This window comes from Rhincodon typus, chromosome 4 (assembly GCF_021869965.1).
Source record: "Rhincodon typus isolate 14 chromosome 4, sRhiTyp1.1, whole genome shotgun sequence".
Classification (NCBI taxonomy): domain Eukaryota; kingdom Metazoa; phylum Chordata; class Chondrichthyes; order Orectolobiformes; family Rhincodontidae; genus Rhincodon; species Rhincodon typus.
Window position 1 is genome coordinate 32,875,534 of NC_063335.1, and position 21,852 is coordinate 32,897,385.

Consider the following 21,852-nt stretch of genomic DNA (forward strand, 5'->3'; position numbering starts at 1 on the left):
AAAATAATTTCCTTTTTAAGTGATCAATTCAAGAATCATGTGGAAATTTGACAACAACCAATTATACTAATTAGATTTTGCATAATTTGCCCACAGTTGAGATCAACTGTTAAGATTTGAGTTTTGCATAATGGAAATTTAGAGAAGCAACTTGGTTACTGCATCAAAACTCTTAACATTCTTTTGTATGTATCACATCAAAAACATAGTAATACAGGGAGGGAATACAGTATAATCTGAAAAGATAAACCAATTTACACTGTTACACAATATCAATTTGGCAAGAAATTCATGGCATATATAAAGAAAGTAGGTTACATTCGCGACATACTATCACAAATTGGCAACATTCCACTTGTGCTCAATCCATGTGAAGTGGTACAGTGTATATGGAAACGGTTCCACCTATTTAGTGGCATGACCTTTTCAGACTGATGGCTTTGCACAATAAATTTTAAAGCACCTATCGTAATGGTAGCTCCAAGTATTATACAATCAACGCCACTTGAATTTGATCATTTTCATAGGTTTTTCAAGTGGAAGCACTGGGAGTACCAATTTGCATGTTGGTATCAGTCACAAAAGTTGTCTAATTTTATGCTAACAATGTTATAGAAGCTTTTCTGTACTAAATTCACAACAGCATAACCATTTTGTTTTTCCCTGGTTTTAACTTTGATGACGACAAAAATGCAATAAAACATGGTCTGCTTTGGAAACAAAAGCTAGTACACATAGGTAACATGAAAATAACAAACTAAGGAAAATGCACACAAAAGCAGCTTTACTAATGCAAAAGGCAAATCTCTGAAGCGTCTGAAAGAATTCACTTCAATTACACAGAAATATCTCTTCCTGTTCTAATTTCCCCAAAAACAAGCAAAAGGTGAAATGCTTTAAGGATATTTAGATTGAATGAGCTCCCAACCAATTTTCCTTCTTTTAAATCCCACCATGAATATAGACTTCACTGTATGGGGAAATCCAGAGAGTTCAATCAGAAACATTCAACTATTTTAAATCTCAACTATATCATGAATTTAAGGTATTCAAGTACAAGACAAAGTGGTATTCAGTGAAGGAAGGCGGGGTCAAAGAGACTAATCTGAAAGGGGAAACAGTATAAATGGTATGCTAGGTCTGGGTGAACACAGCAGGCCAAGCAGCATCATAGGAGCAGAGAGGCTGACGTTTCGGGCCTAGACCCTTCATCAGAAAAGGGGGAGGGGAAGGGGGTTTTGAAATAAATAGGGAGAGAGTGGGTGCTGTGTTCATCCAGCCCTGCACCTTGTTGTAAATGGTATGCTATTTGTGCATAAATATTGGACTGTACAGGTAGCATTAGCAGAAGCCAAGAACAGGTCATCTAACCTCTTGAAACAATTGGTGCACAAACTATAAAACTGCAGTCAAGAAAAAAAATAAGAATAAAAAAATTTCTCCACAGAAAGTGAAATTAGCTGTTTTCATAGAATCCCAACAGAGACACCCCTCTATCCTATCCCTGTAATTCTGCATTTCCCATGGCTAATCCACTTTGCTTGCACATCCCTCGACACTATGGGAAATTTAGCATGGCCAATCCACCCAACCTGCACATCTTTAGACTGTGGGAGGAAACTGGAGCACCCAGAGGAAACTCATGCAGACACTGGGAGAATGCACAAACTCCACAGTCGCCCGAGTGTGGAATTGAACCTGGGTTCCTAGCGCTGTGAGGCAGCTGTGCTAACCAGTGAGCCACCGTTCCATCCTACTACTACTTCTACATACGGGCAGTTCTGCCAAAATGCCTGTTGCGTTAACGCAAATTGGCTGTAATGGTAATCGATGAATAGTGGACACTGTCTGTATAACATGCACTTCCTGCTGTACGGGATTTCCCTATAACACAATTTTCTAAAGCACGAGGTCACACAAGAACACAACTATCATGTTATAGGGGAACTACCGGTACTTTTCTTCTCTCAAGGAATCTGCTGTTTCTATCAATTGCCACATGCTGAACAAATATATAGCAATATAGTGGTCAACTAATTCTTAAAACAATTTACCAAAGATACCTTTTGAGTGATTTAAAGGCAAAAATAAAACTGGAGGCTCTTGTGGCACAGTGGTAGGGTCCCTACATCTGGAATTGTAGGGTTCAAATCCGAATTGCTTGAGGTGCATTGTAGCATCCTTGAACTAAAGTTATATAATTTAAACCAATACAATATTTACAGATGATCATTTACATATGTTATCACCATAATTTCAGCATTTTAGTCTACAACCTCAGCAATAGGGCAGAAAAGGAGCAAGTTTTTGATCATCCCCATGCTGAACATAGAGTGCCTGAAACATATGGCTCCAAAGATTCAATGGGATCAGATCTTACAAATGTGCTTTAAAGAAAGGAAGCCAATTTTTCTCAAAGATTTTTGCCACTTCCCTCAATTCCATCAGATGAGGAAAGCAGAATCTCATTTCAACTTTCACATACCAAAGCTGCGGCATGAAAAGGAACATGTCAGATATTCAGGTATGCTCCCGTATCCAAACTATTTGCATACAAGTCTGAGAACTAGTAGGGTTATAAAAGGGCAAGCTGTGTTTGCTGGGACAGTCAATTTAAAAAGAAAGATCACTAAAACTCAGAGTCAGATAGCATGGAAACAGACTCTTCGTTCCAACCAGCCCATGCCAACCATGTTCCCAAACTAAACTAGTCTTACCTTCCTGCATTTGGCCATATCCTTCCAAATGTTTTTTGAAATCATGTTACTGTACCTGCAACCACCACTTCCACCACAACAGTTCATTCTACACACTAACCACACTGTGTAAAAAAGTTGCCGCTCTTGTCCTTTTTAAATCTTTTTTGCCTCACTTTAAAAATATGCCCTCTTGTTTTGAACCTTAGGGTTATTCAACTTATATATGTCCCTCATGATTTTATAAACCTCTAAGTAAGGTCACCCCTTAACCCCACCTGCACTTCAGCCTATTTTTGTAACTCAAACCCTCCATTCCTGGCAACATCCTGGTAAATCTTTTATGAACCTTCTCCAATTTAATAATATTCTTCCTAAAGCAGGATGACCAGAAATGGATACGGTGCTGCACAACAGGCCTCACCAATATCCTGTACAACCTCAACATGACGTTCCAACTCCTACACCCAAAAGTCTAAGCAATGAAGGCAAGTGTGCCAATTGGTTCAATCTAGTTGCAAAAAGTGACAACCTTGCATGAAAAGTGCAGCTCTTCCCACAACATGCACATGCTTTAAATGTCTGGGCTTTATGCCGATCAAGATTACTAATTTCCAGCCGCTGACAAGAATGAGGGAAAACATCAGGCAACCAGATCTTGAGCAGCTTAATACCATGCCACCCACCCTGCACCCCCCCGCATCCCCCCAACTCCCCAGTTCCAATCCAATGCCACATCTAAAGTGTCTGCAATCAATAACTCCCAATTTGTAATAGTCCTAGCAGTGGCACACCATGCCAATGTACCCCTTTCACAAAGGGCACAAAATTAAAGTACACAATGGTTTCATAAAGTTTACACTTTCATAAAATGTAAATTTACTATGGTTTCAAATAAGCAAATAAAAACAGATATAGAACAGATTTATAAAACATAAATAAAAAGTATTGGGGAATATTGAAGGTGATAACTACATTAACAACCAACTTAAGGTAATCAGTTCAAACTCATAACGAAGCTCATTTACGTTTGAATAAAAACCGAAAGAACTGCGGATGCTGTAAATCAGGAACAAAAACAAAGTTGCTGGAAAAACTCAGGTCTGGCAGCATCTGTGAAGTTAAAAACAGACTTAACGTTTCAGGTCCGGTGACCCTTCTTCAGAACTCAATTTTATCAACAGAAAAGGAGCAAGTTTTTGATCATCCCCAAACTGAACATAAAGTACCTGAAACATACGGCTCCAAAGATTCAATGTGATCAGATCTTACAAATGTGTTTTAAAGTAAGGAAGCCAATTTTTCCTCAAAGATTTGTATCATTTTTGCCACCTCCCTCACTTCCATCAGATGAGGAAAGTAGAACCTCATTTGAATTTTCACATTCCAAAGCTGCAGCATGAAAAGGAACCGGTCACAGATATTCAGGTACACTCCTGTACCCAAGCAAGGGACATTGAGGAAGGGTCACCGGACCCAAAATGTTAACTGTTTTTTCCTTCTCAGATGCTGCCAGACCCGCTGAGCTTTTCCAGCAACTTTGTTTTTGTTCCTGATTTACTTTTGATTGAAAGGACACACATTTACATGCAGAGCCCTGCTCTCCACGAACAGAAGGAAGGAATATGTTTAAACCTTGTGCTTTCTTTGAATCACCATAAATTTTGGGACCTTAGTTTCTTGTTGCTTTCTTCATGTCAACAGCTTACTCAATTACTGGCTAATTGCCAGTCAATCCTCCTGCAGTATAAATTGCTATGATCAGTTTGAAATTTGGCATTCATGCATTTGTCCTGATGAATGTAAGATGAAAAGCATCAGCAAAATATCTCCCAAGGTAAAAAGCTCACTCCAGCATTGGTTCTGAAACAAAACGAAGATTTACAATCTGGCATGCTTGAATTCAGCTACCCAAAATACAAATTTGTGATTAGGTGATTATGCATTTGGCTTGAAACCTTACTCCACATAATCATGTGAATGGATCACTCTCAAAAAGAAAAATTTTCAGGGAGAAAGCAAGTCAATTGCTCCAAAAGTAGACCCACTCGGATACAAAAGAGCCAAATAGTCTCCTCCTTTGCTCTAACCATACAGACACAGAGAACGTGTAAACTCCACGCAGACAGTCACCCGAGGCTGGAATCGAAGCCTGGTCCCCTTGCGCTGAGAGGCAGCAGTGCTAACCACTAAGCCACTGAGATGTGTTGATAAAATTGATATAATTGATAAAATAACGAATTATTTATACCAATTCTTAAATGCATTGTGAACTGACAATTTTTGCCTAATTGTTACATAGCGAATTCAAAAAAGGCTGTAATATCATTAATGATAACTGATGAACAGACTATTTAGTTTAATTATTGCTAACATACTAAATAAATTTGATCAATAATCTTTAGCAGCAAAAAGTCTGCCTAATATAATTTTTAAATTGCAAGCTCCAAATATGCCATGCCCCTACTCTTAATCAGGATCCTTCTCAAGAACAAACTTGAAGGCAAAAATTACAGTTGACCACAGGAACCTGCATTTCTTAACACTTCTCACCTCAAAGGAATTTCAAAGGTTGCAACTAGGAAGTTTACTGGATACAATATAAAAAGGGACAGGAAGGTAAAGTTACAAATCTAAAGACACCATCACAAAATACATCTCTAAACAAGAAGGGAGTTGACAAAGCATAAGGAGCTAAACAGATATTCAGACAAGAGCATAGTGACAGAAGTAGTAAAAAAAGTCAGAGGTCAATTAAAAAAGGTACATCTGAACTGCAATCTATTTTGAAACGCAGGAAAACTCTACACTAATGCATAATTTACTAATAAAGCTGGAGGAGATCACCTAGATAAACTTGGTGAGACCATGATAGCACAGGAAAATAGGGACAAAGATGCAAAACTTAACTTGCAGCAAAAGACATTGTAGTGAAGCTTGGTAGGACGGGGATGAGGAACATGGGATATTTGTGCAGACATACCTCTAAATTCCTGGCTCAAAGCCACTGTTGCAAAAGAAGCAACTCAATCATTATCTTCTTAATCCAGATCCACAGAGATATGACTGACTCTCACAGGCCTTCTGAAATATCTTTGCAGTTGACCAAGGACATAACCAGACAAATCACCGACCAGTAGGCATGAGATTCGGACACAAGGGTATACCCCGCCTGATCGACCTTACTAAGTCATCATTAACATTGGGAAAACACACCAAGATTGGAGAGCTGTCAGACTGTTCAAGTAACAGACTGACAAAACCATACTGTTAGAAACATACCACAAAGCCAATGTCCCCAAATGACACTTTTACCATGCCTGGCTATGTCCTATTCCATCAAAGAGACACATCAGAGGTGATAACACAAGAACAAACGGCCCTAGGGACCCATAACATTGACTCTTAACCATAGAAATTGCATCAAACTAAACATGGAGAAGGAAATGTCATGCAAATGATCACCTATCATCCCTCCGTCAGTTTATGAATCAGTATTCCTGTGTGTTGAGCACCACTGAGAAGTACAGAAGTAGCAAGATCACAGAATTCTTAAAACTTGACATCTGTAAAGGTGCTGAGGCCAAAAGAAGAATTCTATCCTACCAAAGGATGTCACCACACAGCTGGCATCTCACTTTATAATTACCATCAAGCCAAGGGATCAACCCTGGCTCAACGAACAGTCTAAAACATGCCAGTAGTACCAGACATGCTTAAAAATGAGGCGTCAACTGAAGCTACAGAGGGCAATAACTTGCTTAAAAAAAAACAGCAGGTTGTAAACAAAACTAAGCAATCCCATAGCCAATAGATTATATTAGGTAGGCGATGGCCTGTGGTATTATCACTAGACTATTAATCCAGAATCCCACCATGGTAGATGGTGGAATTTGAATTAAAAATAATCTGGAATTAAGAGTCTAACAATGACCATGAAACCATTGCCAATTGTCAGGGAAAACCTATCCAGTTCACTAATATCCTTTAGGGAAGGAAACTGCCATTCTTATCTGGTCTGGCCTACTTGTGACTCCAGACCCACAACTTGGTTGGCTTTTTACTGGGCAACGAGGGATAGGCAATAAATACTGGTCTAGCCAGTGACACCCACATCCCATGAATGACAAAAAAATTAGAAGCTCTGCAGTGCTGCCACTACCAGTTTATGAATGGAGGAGAATTTAAAAATTAATCGAACGTGGCAGACAAAAGGTAGGGAATCAGGTGGAAAGGGAAGAGAAAGAGAAAAAACTTTCAAGCTAATCAGCAAAGAGGAAGGGGGACAAATACACACAAAAAAGGAATGAGTCATTTATAAACCTTTCAGGTTCAGAGGATGCCTCAAAACACACAAACGTCAGATCACATTTGCAGTGTGTTTTTAGGCAGTCACCTGTGGATTATGGAAGAGTTGGCAAGCAGGAATGAGAAAGGTACAAAGTGGTCAATCTGATTTGCATGCATTTGGTGAGGGACAGAAGCCCTTGTACAAGTGCCACAAGATCTTTTACATTGATTTGAATTGACAATTAAGACCCTATATTTATTGATATCTGAAAGACTCAATTTTTAATTTAAAATGGTGGGGAATAAACACTCGTTACTCTATAGACTACTTGGTAGGTGGGCTCAGTGGTAGAATCATCATCCTGAGTCAAAAGGTCACGACTTCATACCCCACCGCAGAGATTTGAGCATATCGTCTTGAAGAGCTCTCCAGTGCAGTGAGGGTAGCTAACACTGTCAGAGGAACCAACTATATGTCCTATCTGCCCCTCAACTGGATATAAACAGATTTGATAAAAGTGATCACACAGAGCATGGGAGTTCTTCTCATAACTGTGCAAAAATTAGCTGATTTTCAGTAAATTTCAACAGTTACTGTATTTCAGAAGTACTCAAATGGCCATTAAGTATTTTGAGATGTCCTTAGGTAATATAAGGCACAACAACAATTGAAAGGAAACAACCACTATATTTTAAGATTCCAGGCTCTTCAGAAAAATATTAAATTTATCACAAATCATGATTGCCAACTTTGACAGACAAAAAAACTTGCATAGCAGCAAGCTAACAGATTTAATGACTACACAACTGCAAAGAACAATAGCAGCCAGAGTCATACAATGATTCCAATAATTCAAAGAGGAAGACGAAATAAAAGTAAATGTTAACCATTCGCGGGATTTGGATGTTGCTGGATCAGTATTTGTTTCCTATCCCCAATTGCCCTTGAATTGAACAGCTCTCCAGGGCCTTTCAGAGCACAGAGAAGGCTGAAGCAAATTTCTATGGGTCTGGAGTCAACACGTCAGCCAGACTGGGTCAGGTTGGCAGATTTCCTTCCCAAAACGTCATTTCACTGATGTGATTCATCCTTAATTGGCCTCTGAAAGAGCCCAGAGAGCTACTCTGTTCAAGAGCAACTGGCAAAGGACAACAAATGCCTACCTTGCCAGTAACACCCACATCCTAGGTAAAAATACAAAAGCAAAAACATTAACCATTCAGCCCCTTTGACCCACTTTGACACAAGTGATGTTACATTAATTACGGTTATCAATATTTTAATAGGGAAAGTCAATTATGCTTGGGAAAATTTGGCAATATCCTATTAAAAGTACAAAATTAAAATAGATCTCTAGTCAGAAGTACAGGGCTACAAAACAACTGTTCATTAAAGAATGAATTTGAATTTTATGTCAACAGGAATATCTCAACTATTTCAGTGTACAAGATGTCACACCATCAAGCTACGCTTCCAGTTGGCATTTGCTCTCCCTACAGTTAGTGAGCTGTTAAGTGTGGTCCTCAGATGTTATATTTCAATACTCCAACAACTGCTGAGGGGTATAGAAAAAACAAAAAAAAAATGCAGTTAGGGACTCTTGATTGCTGTAGAGCGCTGCCTCCTGGAAGGGATGAAGTGAGCAACAGATCAAGTTACCAGGCTTTCACTATCAAATACAAGCAGTCACCTACGTTTCCACATGAACAACAGACTGGAGCTTCAAAGAAGGCAGATTCACTACTTTGTTTTTCCTGAAGGGTCCAGACCCAAAACGTCAGCTTTCCTGCTCCTGTGATGCTGTCTGGCCTGCTGTGCTCCTCCAACTCCACACCTTGTTATATCAGACTCCAGCATTGGCAGTTCCTACTATCTCATGTCGACACCTTTTATTGTGTAGTTTCTATGAGATTTGAATGGCACTAGCAATATATCTATTAGCCATCCACATTAAAAGAATAGCAATCATGTTTTTGAAACTGAGTGACTTATTATGTAATTTTAGAGCATTTAAATTTCCCTGCCATGAAGGGCATTAACAACCTAGTTGAGCTTTCATGGTGTCAAGCCACAAATTACCACATTTATTAAATTCAGTTCCACAATTTACTATGGTGCAGTTTGAACTCTACCTCTACAATGCTCAAGATTCCAGGACCCAGCCTGGACAAACTGTTTGTGGACACAGAGGACACTGAGGTGTGAACACACATGAATATTCAGTTTTTAGAGCCTAGGTGCAAAAAAAAGGATATCAGCAACCAGGGTAACCAATTCTGATCACTACCTTTGACTATTATGCTCAAAAGGTTCTGCAAACTGCAAAAACAGGATTAGGCCTGGATATGGTGCTGCTTAATGGTTCAGCATTGGTCGCTAACCTCACAATGAGCCATCATTGTTTAACCAAGGTACTGGATGGCAGATAAATTGACAAATCCCATGGAACTCTGACTGACTAAGGTTGAAATTTGTTGAGAGATTGAGTAATTGTGTGTCACAGGAAGGCATACACCAAGTTCATACACCAGCTCAAATCATCACCTTTGGTATCACAAATATAACAGGAGGAAAAGTAATGATAATTAAAAGGAAATAGTGACTCCAAGAATCAAATCAAACATTAAGTTATGATTTTATCTACGAAGGGGGAAAGGTGATTCTTTTCTAGAATGTTAAAAATAACAATTGACCACCAATTTACCATGACTAGTTAAAATACATGAAGAAAGCAACATATACTTTTAGAATATCTTGAACCCTCCCCAGCCCTTCACAGGAGCATTACAAGACAAAATTTGACACATATACAGAAGGCCAAATGTTTGGTCAAAGCAGTAGGAGGACAGAGGGATTTAAGGGAGGCAATTTCAGAGTTTAGGATTGAGATACCTCAAGACACAGCCACCAGTGGTATTAACAATTAAAGGCAGGATACAGAGGGAGCCAGAATTCGATTAACCCAAATAGCTTGATGCAATGTGAGGCTAAAGGAAATTATAGAGACAGAAAAAGGGGCAAGTTCATGGAGGGATTGGAAAACAAGAATGAGCATCTGAAAACCAAGGCTTTGCTGGATTGGGAACCAAGTACAGTTGGTGCTGCTATAACGCAATAGTTGTGTTCCTGCGCAACTTCGCTTTAGAGAAAATCGCGCTATAATTGGGGCCGATGGGAAAAGTGGCCTTAGGGGCAGACCACCAAAAAAAAAAAATCACTTCAAACATGTAACACAAAGGATCATCTAATAATGAAATGAAAGTAAATTTAACACCTTACCTTAAAAATGTCAAGATGACTTGATGGGGGAGGAGGTTTTGAGGTTGCTCTGTTGTTAATGCAGGGGCTGAGGGGTGTCGTCGTCGTCGTCGTCGTCATCATCAGGACCTTCAGGTGCAATCGTGGTTGCGGGGTTAGGATGAAAAATTGTTAATCCAAAGTGGATGGCTGTGGTTCAATGTCTTCTGACTGTTTCTTGGGGGCTGGATTAAAAAAAGACACCCAGTTTTTGCTGCTTTGCCCTTTTTCTTCTTTCATGAAGAAGCTGTTCGTAGGGCACCAAATAAGATCTTATTCCATTAACTGCTACCCTGCTGCAGTCTGCATTGTAATTGTTGTCCTTCAAGAGCTGCAACTACTTCTCAATTTCCCTCAGGATAGAAGACAAAACAGAAATGGAAAGCTCTCATGGTGCTGCATCCTGGATTTCTTCAATTTCATCTCCAGCTTCCACTTCTCCCTCAACAAGTTGTTGTAGGTCAGCTGCAGAGAGATCTTCACAGTGGCACTCAAGCAGCTCTTCAACACCCTCACTCTCCACTTCTTCAAATCCAGCTTGCTTTGCAAGATCAGCATAATGTTCTTTGATTCTTGGGAGCTCCTCTGAGGGATCAAATACTTTAAAATCTCGAAAAAAATCTGGGAGAAGCTTCTGTCAAACCGCATGCAAGCAGTCCTTACTGACATCACCCCAGGCCTCCACAATAATGTCAATTGCAATCTTGATGTTAAAGCTCTTCCAAAATTGAAGAATACTGTCCTTGTCCCCATCAGTGGCTGCAATCAGCCTCTAAAAAATGTGCGCCTTAAATAATAAGCTTTAAAAGCTGCTATTGCACCCTGGTCCATGGGTTGAAGGAGAGAGCTTGTGTTTGGGGATAGAAATAGCACCTTGATGTTTTCAGAAAGCTCACCAATGGTGGGAAGGCGACTTGGCACGTTATCCAGGATGAGAATCTCGAAATCCAATTTTTTTTTCCTGCAGTACTTTTGAAAAACATTTTCCAAAACATCAACAATAAAAAGGTCAGAAAAAAAAAAACTGACCGATCATCCAACCTCTTTTGCTTGAACTAAAGGAGATGCCTAGAGCAGACTTAAGGTAAACTTTCAAGGCTCACGGGTTGGCAGAGTGGTATACGACCACAGGCTTAAGCTTTAAGTCTCCACTCGCATTGGCACCCAGCAGCAGCCATATGATCCTTTGCCACCTTAAAGCCTGGTGCATATGTTTCATTCATAGAAAATGTAGGTTCCTGATGGCATTCGTTTCCAGTATAAACCTGTCACATCCAAATTGAAAATTTAATCTAAGTGGTAACCTTCTTCAATTTATTTTTTTTATTATGGGAGAAAATGCCATCACATGCTCCTCATCTGCACTGGCAGCTTTGTTACATAACTTTACGTTATGAAAAGCACAGTCCACGAAACGATCATGGGATACTGGCACGGAGACTCTTTCAGTGCTAACATTGCAAATGCTCAGGACAAAGCCTGTGAAACGACCATATGATGTTGACCGTACTCCTCTATGCACCGATGGAATCACGTTATAGCCAACACAAGTTCACATTTTAGAAATAGCGTTCCCCTATTTATCAGTTGCGTTATAGCTAATTCGCTTGGCTGGAACACATGTTATAGCTGAACCAACTGTACTTATAGTTCTAGACTCCATGACTATTGATATTAATTATCTATGAAACAAAGCAGCGTGTAGCATCTACAAGATATATTCAGCAATTTATCAAGATTCTTTTGACAGCATCTTGCAAACCTGCTGCTTCTAACATCTACAAGGACAGCAGGTGCACAGGAACACCACCACCTATAAGTTCCATTCCAAGCCATTCTGTCAGTGTCAGTACATCGAAATCACAAAATTCCCTTCCTAATTGCACTGGGTGTGTATCCGCAGTCACCTCCACTCCTATGGATCACAGCTCTTCAAGGTGGAGGCTCACCATTAATTTCAAGGTGAAATAGGGATGCTGGCCTAATGTCTTGTAAGTGGCACACTGTGCATTGGTGATAGAGAGGGTGAATGTTGAAGGTGGTGGACAGGGTGCCGATCAAACTGGCTGCTTAATACCGTAGATTAGTAGGAACATAAGAATTAGTAACAATTATCACGGGATCTAGAACTCCAAATTACCGGCTCGCAATAAGCAAGATTTTAAAATGCTCATCTGCATCATGTGAACAAACAAAATATCTATTTGCACACTTCTTAAAGATAAATCTTCATTTTTGACTCAGACAGTACTATCAGCAACATCCCCATGCAAACAAAGACCAAGCAAATGAAGTACATATGTAACGCCAAGCTCAAAGAAAATAACTTCTATTGTGATAATAAAGTTGTTTCAGTTATATTTCATTCAAAAATACAAAATTCACTTGCAATACTAAATAGATCATGAACAGGAATGCTTAAGTATCAAGAAATTCTGAATATCAAATTGTACAATTATCCATAAAATATCCCAACTTTTATCATTTAAATTCATAATTCTGACCTCCTATGATTCAAAGAAAACAAATGAGTTAAATTCAAAGTCTATGAAGGCAGGGCAAAAAAAAACACTGGCCAATCTTTTGACTCCAGATCATTACCCTGGACCCCTGATGAAAGCTCACAACCACCAACAGGACCTGGCTTAGTACTGTATCTCCAAGTGCTGAGCTAATTGGCCCTCTTGTCCGGGTTCCTATGTAAAAAGCAGTCATTTGACAGAGACATACAAGATTCAGGATCATACTTCAAGCATGATTGCAGCAACTTTTAGGAGGAGTGGAAAATGTGACGGGATATAGTGAATAAGGAATAGTCATTAGAAATTTTTCAAAGGAAAAAGTAGAGCAGAAAGAGCTGGTTGAGAACATTGCATGGATTGTAGAACTTTTTACTGCAGAAAATGCAAGCGTGTCTTGTGCAAATCTCCAATACAAAATGTAACTATTTATACTGCCACCTTCAGGGTAGTAAATCCAATGAGCACACACTTGCAGAAAAAAGATGGAATTTCACCAAAAGAATTGCTCCAATCCATAAAAATGGTGTGATGATTAGCACAGGTTATCTAGAAAACCCTGGTTTGTGGTACACAAGGCTTCTATTTTTCCCAACTAGGTATCACAGAGCAACTTGCCAACTTCTATGTTTCATATGTTCAGTCACACAAGTGCCCAGGTTCAGATTGTCAAAGATACCTTCTGTGTCACTCACAGTGTTGGCTCATTGTTCACAATCTACAAAATTGCTCAAACTTCAGCTAGTACTTCAACGGGGTCAAAGCTAAGCTGTAAGTTAGGAAGGAAACAGAAGTCAAAAATTCTTATTCAGGATTACTAACCATGTTGGAAACATATTTTTGGACACCACTTAGCAACAGGATTGAGCTTGGCTGCATTGCTCTTTCTCCCCCTTCCCCCACAGTCAAATAGACTGGCACTGTCAAGGTTCACACAGGAAAGTATTAGAAGGCAATCACCACCTATGGATGTATATATATATCTCTGCAAGGAATCAACATCTTAGGAAAGAACTAAATACAGTATTAGGAAAGTAGTAACATTTTCCAGGTTTACATTTTTTATATAGTACCTCACTTCCAACCTAAATACTCCTCGAATATCGCAATATACCATATATATTTTACCATGCATACAAAACATAATGATCATGCAAATGCATCACACTGTTCTTACACATGAATTACAATTTGATATAAACCATGCATGATACACTTCCTTAATTCTAACAGAATCATAAATTTAACTCCAGTACAGCCATAAACAAAATTTTTAAATTATTGCCAAAGACAACTTACACTTTTCTAACAGCTTCAATGAAACAAAATGTCCCAAAGTAAAAAGGAAAAGAATTAGAGGTATTATCCAAAGGCAAGGGCAAAAAGAATGTTTAAAATGTTTTGTCAATGCTTTTGAGGAATGAGAGAATGAGATCAAGGTGGAGAAATGTAGGAACTGCTGTAAAATTAGAACAATACTTAGAAATTCTATGATACTTTTCATGATGAGACCTCAAAAGTATTTTACAAGAAATAAATTGTGTAGTAACTGCTATAATGTAGGAAGAGTGACAACTAAGTTGCACAAACTCTCTCAAAACAGCAGTGATAATAATCAAATAATTTGTTTTTGTGATGTTTATTCAGGAATAAATATTGGCAAGGACCACAGGAATAGCTCTCCTACCCATTTTCGAAATAGTGTCATTGAACCTTTCACATCCAACACAGCAAGCAAGCAAGCCAAGAAGGACTCAGCTTAGCCTGTCATCTGAAAGATGGCACCTTCAACAGTGACTGCATTCCCTCAATATTGTAATGGAGTACGACCCTTGGTTTCCAGACTCCAGCCTTAGAGTGGGACTGAAATCTAGAAAAAAAAATGCATAACGGAATGGATACAGGAAATTAATAAATTCAACAGAATTGGAGATCAGGTAGTAGTTTAGGAATGGCTGGATACTCAGCTCAAAGTTAACAGAATAGTGGCAAGATTCGATCTGAACTCAGCTGAGTTGAGGTGAGTTGGATGCTATTGCAGGCAGTTTGAGTTGGCTGTTGAGCAGAAGATTTCAGTCTTGTTATTGCTGAAGGTGGAGAATCTGTTTTCAACATCTAGATCTTTATGTCAACCAAGCAGTCAAACCACACGACGTGGATGAGGAGTCAAGACCAACAGCCACACATTTAAACTGAATTACATATAAAAGCTGATCCTCATGCCCTCAAAACATACATTCTTAGAGAATTTCACAAGTAATAATATGGGGGCACGAACTGAATTAGAGGATCAGGACGAAGATAACTGGGACAAAGGCCGCAAAGTCATCAGGGACAACTAGAAGAGAGCTGGAAAAGTAGATAGTTCAACTGCATACTTAGTTAGACTGCACCTGGACTGGTGCATGCAGTTTTGGTCTCCTTATCTCGGGTTAGACAGAGGGAGTGCAACAAAGGATCATTAGACTTGTTCTAGGCTTGGCAGGACTGTCCAACGAAGAGAGATTGCGCAAACCAGGCCTACATTTTCTAGAATTTAGTAAAATAAGAAGTGACTTTATTGAAACTTACAAAATACCTAAAAAGGGACAGGTAGATGCAGCTAAGATATTTCCTCTGGTTGGAGAGTCTAGAACTGGGACAATTTAAAATAAAGGGGAATGCCACTTAGGTCCAAGATGAGGAGATTTATTTTTAAAACTCAAGAGGGTTGTGAACCTTTGGAATTCTCTACCACAGAGAGTTTGGAAGCTCAGTATGATTTAGGTTAGGGACAGGGTTACAGAGTAACAGATTTCTGATTACATAGGGTTTACAGGGTTACAGGGGATGAGATGGGTAAAGGGTCTATTTGATGAGCAATTATCATTTGAATGTAGGGCAAACTCAACTGGCTGAACGGCCTACTCCTATCTCCAATTTCAGGCTTTTTAAAAATTTTCTTCAAGACTACGTGCACAATTAAGCAAACCAGACATCAAATATAAGAAATCCTTTGACAAGTCAACAAGCGCAATGTGCATCACAATTTTGTAACACTGAAATTTTGAAATAAAATACTATCATTAGTCAAATTTATCTTCCTTAGAAAAAAAACTTATTGCTCTGGGTTGCAACATTATTCAAGTGTTCCATTTAAAGTTTCATTATTAACTTTAACGCTGCTCTGCTTTGTTGCGCAGCAACAGGAAGATCATTGCTACATGTCATACAAGTACTAAACAAGGAGTATATCACTTGGAAAGTCTTTACGTTCAAATACATTATTACTTAAAATATGTAAGAGTTTATTTTTAAAGATACTTTTGTGCACATAAATATCATAAGACCACAACTATTACAAGTACATTTTATGGACAAGACAATGTGTTTTAAATGTTTTTTTAAAAGCAAACTAAGTTTATCCTTGTTACATTCACCGTAGCCTTATGGAGGGGTGCAGAATCACAGAGCACTTTATTTACGGTGTGCGGAGGATGCAGTTACTTGAAAGTTCAAAAGCAAGCTGCCAATCTGAAGGTTCATGGAAGAAATTTAAAAAAGTTAACAGACCTAGCTTTTCTTGATTTCTGAATTCATAATTTCGTAGATTTAATCTGGAGATCATTTGTGAATTCCTTACCTTAAGCTATTTTAGAATCAAGAGTTACAGCAAATTTTAGCCTTTCACAGATAATCTCCAAACAACTTGTTCAAAAAGAAACAATTGAGAACCTACTCTATCAAATGCTATTACCTAAAATGTTTACTAACAAGTACACTGTCTAAATGTTCTACATTTTAATTCTGTATGATTTACATTGTTAATATAACTAACACCATCAAGATTTCATTGCAGTTTTCACTAAATTACTCCACTTATAGTTAACAAAGTTTTTAAACTTTTAAAAAGATAAAACCTTAAATCTGAATATCTCTTTATTTAGCTGCTTTATATGTACACCTTGGTTTTTGGTAATTAAAGAAACTTTGACTTAAATTTATAGCACAGTGTACTTTAATCCACTGGCTTATCCCAATGCTTCTACTCCACACAAGACTCCTCCCACTATAACTCAGTTAACAGTACAAGCATATTCTTCCACTCCTTTCTCCACGTACCTATTTGGCTTCTCCTTAGAGGCACACATGTAGGTAGAGAATTGATGGAAAGATCAGCCATGATTTGAGTGAATGGAGGAGCAGGCCAGACGCACCGAGTGGCTTACTCCTGTTTCTACGTTCCGATCCCTTCAACAGAGGTGGCTGGGGAGGAACTGATGTAGTGACTCATTCAACATGAAACATAAATATGATTTCACTTTGTTACACATTTTGGTTCTTCTCTCCTATTGACACTGGAGAGGCTGCAGATTGAACACAGTATCGATATCCAGCATGTTGTAAACATCAGAAAATATGTCACATACGATACACATAATCTAAAATGATTCAAATATTATTCACCATTAACTATACAATCTTTAATAGATCTATAGAACCAAGCTGTGTGCATCATTTCTCAGCCTCAGTTTCAATGTTTACATCATCTGTGGAAACAGAACGACTATTTTATGTTCAACTTGACACACGTTATTCAATTCAACTTCTGTATCTTATAATTTCAGAACTAAAGCTAAAACTCTACGTCAAATATAAAAAAGCTGTGATACATAAATTCAATACTTCACACAAAAAATATAAATCTTTGAATAGATAAAAAGGTAGCATATGAGCTAGATTACTGGACTAGTAATCCAAAGGCCTAGACTAATGATTCAGACACATGCACTCAAATCTTACTAACTGCATCCAGGGAATTGAAATTCATTAAATCAAAATTTGGAATTTTAAAAAAAATCTAGCATCAGCAATTGTGGCCAGATTATTGCAAAATCCCAGTGGTCCATTACTGCTCTTTAGGAAAGAGATTTGGCCCTCTTACCCAGTCCATCCTATACAAAACACCAGACTAACATTAGTGCAATTGACTCAAACTGCCTTCTGAAATCTAGCATACCACAATACTGTATCCAAAGAAGCAGTTCACCATCATTTTCTCAGAGATGGACAATAAATGACATTGCTAGCAAAGTCCACATCCAATGAATGAATAAATACGTGTTCAATGAAGCACCAATGTTTTCTCAAAGTGCTTATCTCAGTTGTTTATGATATTTTTAAATTAAAGAAAAAGGTGTGCAAGAAACTCAACATTCTACTTTATATCTACATCTACATTTATCTCAGGAATATATGGCAGTTACAATTGAAGATTTCCAAACCATGTTGATCTTCTTAGGTGGTACTGTTGAATCAAGGAGCTGCCTCTATCCCAATTCAACATGTTCTGAAATGGCTGAAAAGTCAACCTGGGATTCTACCATATTTGGGTCAGGTGGTGCTTGAAAGGTTGGCTAAATGGGTTGTATGGGGATTTTGCCCTCCCTCCAACACCTAAACTTTGCCGTATGTATTTTCCAAAGTCTGTGTTCAGTGCTTTCCAAAATGAGACCTCATTTTTGTCAGCCATAAGTCAGGGTCTTGCCCGAGTCAGTGCAGGTAAATTGAGCTCCTCAGCAATGCTTTGAGACAACCCTAAAGCAGTTAAAGTATCCTTGTGGCAATCTCCTGCCATGGCAGAATTTCAAACAACAGAGTTGCTCCAGAAGTCTGGTGCAAGGTATGTGAACATCATTTTTCAACAACAGAGCTGTGATATGTTCCTTGCTGCTGGACACATTGGTTTGGAGAGGATATGCTGTTGTTGAACCACCTTTCTTGCCACCAGATTTGGAGGATATTATAAAGGCACTACAGAGGGTAATCCTCCAGGGCAATACCAAAATACCAGACTATATGCTATTGTAGATTGTCAACACTGTAGTTCAGTTTCGTGAAGGGCACTTGCCAAAAGCTTGGACAAAAAATAACTAGCTCCCCATGCGTGAAAGCAAATAAAAAGCAAGGTTAATATGCTGCTTATTTGAATGCTTACCATCCGTCACATACACAAAATATCTGTATCTATGCATCCCTATGCTGCTCTGTAAACTATTGCAAAAGCTCTACAAGGCATTTCATAAAAGTTAACATTCAAGGCTGATTTGGAATACAAAATAAGTTAAAGTACTGAAGTAACTCTCATCATCTAGCCAGACTCATAACTCGGCTACTTCGTCTGTAATTGATCCTACAATCCTAAAAGAGAATCAGAGATTTCCTAACGTAACTCATATTTGTAAAGCTTCATGATATATAAATATACACACGCATCACTAAATACTATTAGCATATAACAAATTTAGGTCATTTAACACGAGTGATGAGCGAAATTAATCTTCTTAAATCCAAACATCAGCCTTGTCCTTCAAAATACTTGTAAACGTTTTTTTTCGAAAAAGTAAAACCGCATATAAAGAAAAAAAATACAAACATACCACATCATCACTAACAAAAGATTGAGGGTCGATCCCATTTAAAACTTAAATGGCTGCTCACAGCACTCCGTCTTTAGAGCCAGGGGCATGCATCTATCTAGTCGTCAGATGATACATTTCGCTTGGTTAACTATATCTAACATAATATTAGGATCAAGAGTCATTTTGCACCTCGATTTCATAAATATAACCCGTGTATTACACTCCTGTATTCCACCTCCATAACTGGAAGCGAGATCTCTGCAGCCTTGCACGGTAGCTCGATGTGGGGCAGGTAGATTTCTCTGAATCTTACTCATTCAACATGCTAGCCGATTATTTGCAACGTACTGAAAGTCACTTTTTTCCCATAAGCAGACGGTTGTGTTTTATTTCAAAACAAAATCAAAATTTATATTACACCACTACGGGAAATAAAGATTTTAATACACCCCCAAAAAAAATCAAGAATCACTCAAGACAACGGAAGAGAGAAAAAACTTGGCGCAAGCAAAAGACAGGATAGCTCCAGTCTTTCTTATAATTACTGTCAATGACCGGAGTCAAATTAAGCTGCCATCTTAGGTTAAGAGCGATTCTTTGTGTACAGCCTGTCCAGAGAGAAAACGCTGACCAAACAAACGAAGCTGTTCTTCTCAGGAGGGAAAAAAAAGTTAGTCTACTGAGAAACGTCTGGAAATAGTTCTAAAATTCACTGGCCTTATAGCGGGTAACACAAATCTGAAGGCTGACCTGCAAGTTTTTTTTATTTTAAAAGTGTGCGCATGTTTCTTTCCCCCCACCCCCTCGAACAAAGAGGTTTACAATGTGTGAATGTGTGTCCTTGCCGCCGAAGACAACGACAAACATGGATGATTAAGCCTTGATGATGGTGGTTAGTGAAATGTTGGGCGAGTGCTTCAAAGCTGTGGGATCTTCCCCTGTCTTGAACATTCCCTATTGCCCCCCTTCACCTTGATTTTTTTCTCTCCTTACTAGTTCACAAATGCACGTGTTTTCTGTCCTCATGAACTCAGCTTTGAAATATATACACAGAAACACGCGCACACATCCAGATTTTAAGAGAAACAATCGGCTAATTTTGAAGATGGAGCAAATGAATGAATGAAAAAAGTCGATTTGCATAGTTCCACGTTTGGTTTGAGCTTTAAAGAGACACAAAGTGACTAAAAACCCAGCTTAACAACTACACACTCCATTCTGTTGCGAAAGAGCCGAGGTCTTTCAGAGACCACGTTCTGCCCTATTATCAAAAAAGGGGAGAGATTAAAACCACCGGCTGGACCAAGAGTGAGCGACAACTAACCAAGACTGAGAGCGACCACAAAGAGAAGCGCCTTTTTAATCTCTGCCTTTTGGTGGGTTACTCAAATACGACTAGCAAAGGAAACAGTAACGGAAACATTAAACACGCCGTTTGAGCTTGAAGTGGAATCTTCTTCCCCCTCTCAAAAAAAAGAGCAAGAGTGATCTATAAAACCGCTCCCCTCCTTATCTGGTCCCCTCCCCAGCCCCTTTATCTCTGTCCCTTTTGAGCCTTCTCTCTCTCTCCCTCCCTCCCTCTTCCCACTGCCTCCCCCTGACCCTCGCCGCCGCGGTGCGTGTGAGAAACTAGTTCAAACCATTTCGAGTCCACTCCAAATGACCTCAGGGAACCACCAAGTACCCAAACCACACACAGAGAGAGAGAGAGAGAGAGCAGAAACTTACACTAAACCCACAATCATCACACACACACAAAATAGAGGACAGGACGCCGACACTCATTTATTAGAGAGACAGTAAACTCACTGCTGGCTGTGAGGGAAAAGGACAGCGCTGTTCTCTCTCTCTCTCTATATTAATGAAATGTTAATGGCTGCTTTAGCCAGCGGCAACGCACTCTCCTCAGCTCCTGCTAGTTAGTGATCTCGCTGACCGCCTGCCCCCCACCTCCTCCTCCCAGTCCTTTCATCTTTATTTACACTCAAATTTCCTCTAACTCGACCTAAACGCCGACTCTCTCTCTCTCTCACACACACACAGACACTTTTCTTCGTACTTACTTTGTTGGTGTTCCTTTTTTTTAAAAAAAAATATTTTTTTCCTTCATTCGCTGTGGTACGTTTCTAAATCTCCTCCACTTAAAATTTGTTTTTTTTTTAAACAGTTTATTAAATAGGTTTTTTTTTCTCTTCCCCCGGCGGCGCTCCACTCGTGTTTTATACTTGTGATAATCTTCTCGCTCGCCGCCTGTCCTCATTCACTCCCTTTGTGTTATTTCTCTCTCACCAGAAGTTGGAGCCCCGGCTTCCCCCGCGCGTGCCCGTCGCTTCCCTCTCCTCTTCCACTCGACTCACCCCCCCACCCCGCCGATAGATCCGATGCCGCGCGCGCGTATGCGCGGCTACCACCGCGCGGCCCCGCGACTTTCCTCCCACTACAACCAAACCAGACAAGCCCGCGCGTCCCGCCTACCAGTCCAGTACGTCCGCGTCACCACACCAGCGCTCCCCGCCCAACCCCAAATCAACCCCCGCGCGTCCGCGTCCCCACGAGCCGGAGACCGTCCTCGCGCTGACGGAGCGTGCGCGCATCCAGCGTCCAACGTCATCGGGTCTACTTTGCATATCAGTGCCCAATCCGCCAAC

At 39.4% G+C, this 21,852-nt stretch overlaps 1 protein-coding gene across 1 annotated transcript in view; it reads right to left on the minus strand.

The window, feature by feature from the left end:
• LOC109931846 (chromodomain-helicase-DNA-binding protein 7-like) overlaps window positions 1-21,504 on the minus strand; it is a 32,693-nt gene extending 11,189 nt beyond the window's left edge. The window contains exon 1 of the mRNA XM_020531111.2: window positions 21,268-21,504. The gene's annotated coding sequence lies outside the window, so the exon portion shown is untranslated. The remainder of the gene's footprint in view (window positions 1-21,267) is intronic.
• Window positions 21,505-21,852: the final 348 nt, after the last annotated feature.